Raw genomic sequence first — 3,057 nt, forward strand, 5'->3', positions numbered from 1 at the left:
GAGTTTTGGAACTCAAGATATGATTTTTAAAGTGACAGTGATGCAGTTAGCCAACTGTCTGGAAATTTTTAAAATGGACTGTGAAAATGAGTGGTTTAAGCCGTTAACCCCTCGTGTCCGACTCCGGCAGCGGTCTCAGGTGCGGGGTGTTACAATTAAATTGGTATCAGAGCCACGATTTAGTCGATTCTAGGACTACCATAATACGTTGGTTCTAGCTATACATGCCATTATGTGATTTATTTGATAGTGTGGTGATTTCTGACAATTGAAATGTGTTTATTTATAGTAATGGATCCCGATCCCGACCGAGCGGTAGCTGATGATCTTGAGAGTGTAGCGCCTGCTCCCGCACAAGGGACAGCGCCGGTGGACTCCCAACCTAATGCTAGTTATCCGAATGATGAAGCTAGACAAGCTTTCTATAGCGTGATGAATGATTGGTTCAACCAATATATTCGAACTAATACGGCTGTTCCACAACCTCCATTCCCGACAAACACAACCCCCGCACCTACCATACCTCCGGTATCTGACCAAATAAGGTCAAATAAGCCCCCAGTTGGCAGAATTCGAAAACATGGGGCTACTGAATTTAAGGCTACGGATAGTGATGATGCCGAGCAAGCTGAATTTTGGTTGGACAACACTATTCGGGTACTCGATGAGCTATCTTGCACACCCGATGAGTGCCTAAAGTGTGCTATCTCCTTGCTACGTGATTCTGCCTACTATTGGTGGAATATGTTGACTTCTGTTGTGCCTAGAGAGCAAGTAAATTGGGAGTTTTTCCAAACCGAGTTTCGGAAAAAGTATATCAGTCAGAGATTTATGGATCAAAAATGGAAGGAATTTCTTGAACTTAAACAAGGTTCCATGTCGGTTACCGACTATGAACGAAAGTTTGTAAGGCTTAGCCGGTACGCACGAGAATGCATTTCCTCATAAGCCGTAATGTGTAAACGTTTCGAGGATGGATTGAATGATGATATAAAGCTGTATGTTGGCATTTTGGAAATTCGAGAATTTGTGGCACTTGTCGAGCGAGCTTGCAAAGCCGAGGAGCTCAGTATGGAGAAAAGAAAAGCTGAGGCGGGAGCAAGGGAGTTTCGTAAGAGGTCTTCGGGGAAGCCCTTCCCACAGTCATCGAAGAAATTTAGAGATGGCTTAGGCCAGTCTAGAGACACTTCGGGCTTTTCTAGACGAGATCGCGATTGACCCCTTTTGAGTGCACGAGTCACTTCGGTCGCCAGTGTGGGAAATGATCGTCGAGATAGAACGGAGTGCCAGTATTGTGGCAAATGGCATTCTGGAAGTTGTAGATTCCGTGACCGCTCCTGCTACAAGTGCGGGTCAGTTGACCACTTTATCAAAGATTGCCTGAGATTGTCTGAACAGAATGTAAATCAGAGTGGGAAACCGAGTGCTACCACTGCTCGAGGTAGACCATCTAGAAACACGGGAAATGCTAGTGGTGGTCCGAGAGGATCTAGAGATGCTGCGACCAGATCTGAGGCTCGTGCTCCTGCTAGGGCTTATGCTATACGCGCACGCGAGGATGCTTCCTCGCCAGATGTTATTACCGGTACTTTTACTCTCTTTGATACTAATGTGATTGCTTTGATTGACCCTGGTTCTACTCATTCTTATATATGCAAAACCTTAGCATCCAGTAAGACTTTACCTATTGAGTCTATTGAGTTTGTAATTCGGGTGTCAAATCCCTTGGGTCGTTACGTGCTTGTCGACAAAGTGTGTAAGAAATGCCCCCTAGTAATTCGAGATTCCTATTTTCCGGCGGACTTGATGCTTTTTCCATTTGATGAATTTGATATTATTCTTGGTTTGGATTGGTTGACTGTGCATGATGCGGTTGTGAATTGCAAAAGGAAGACTATTGATTTGAGGTGCGCAAATAACGAGATAATCCGAGTTGAGTCTACGGACTTAAAGGGGTTGCCAGCTGTAATATCAGCAATGTTGGCCCAGAAATATGTAAGAAAAGGGTGCGAAGCATACCTTGCGTATGTACTTGATGACAAAAAATTAGAAAAGAAACCCGAATCTGTGCCGGTGGTTTGTGAATACCCGGATGTTTTTCCTGAAGAATTATCGGTTTACCACCTGTTCGGGAGGTAGAGTTTGGTATTGAGCTTGTACCTGGAACTACGCCAATTTCGATAGCTCCGTATCATATGGCACCAACCGAGTTACAAGAATTGAAAGCTCAGTTGCAAGAGTTGACGGATAGAGGTTTCGCTCGACCAAGTTTCTCACCTTGGGGTGTACCAGTATTGTTTGTGAAAAAGAAGGACGGAACCATGAGGTTGTGCATTGACTATCGTCAGCTGAATAAAATGACGATAAAGAATAAATATCCGTTACCGCGTATTGATGATTTGTTTGATCAACTAAAGGGAGCCTAAGTGTTTTCAAAGATAGATTTGAGATCGGGTTATTACCAGTTGCGAATTCGAGATTCGGATATACCCAAAATTGCTTTCAGAACGAGATATGGCCACTACGAGTTCTTAGTGATGCCGTTTGGGCTCACTAATGCCCCTGCGGTATTTATGGATTTGATGAATCAGATCTTCAGACAGTATTTGGACCGGTTCGTAGTTGTGTTCATTGACGACATCTTGGTCTATTCAAGAGATGAGACCGAACATGCTGAGCACCTGAGATTAGTGTTGCAAATTTTTCGGGATAAGCAGTTATATGCTAAGTTCAGTAAGTGTGAGTTCTGGTTAAGAGAGGTTAGCTTCTTGGGCCATGTGGTATCTGCATCGGGTATTCGAGTTGACCCGAGCAAAATTTCAGCCATACTTAACTGGAAGCCTCCGAGAAATATTACTGAGATTCGGAGCTTTTTGGGACTCGCCGGTTACTACCGACGGTTTGTAAAAGGTTTCTCGACGATAGCCACACCCATGACGAAGCTACTTCAAAAAGATATTAAGTTCGAATGGACGGAAAAATGTCAGAAAAGTTTTGATCAACTAAAAACTTATTTGACTGAAGCCCCAATTTTAGTGCAGCCCGAATCAGGCAAAG

The sequence above is a fragment of the Gossypium hirsutum genome, chromosome A11 (assembly GCF_007990345.1).
Source record: "Gossypium hirsutum isolate 1008001.06 chromosome A11, Gossypium_hirsutum_v2.1, whole genome shotgun sequence".
NCBI classification, from domain to species: domain Eukaryota; kingdom Viridiplantae; phylum Streptophyta; class Magnoliopsida; order Malvales; family Malvaceae; genus Gossypium; species Gossypium hirsutum.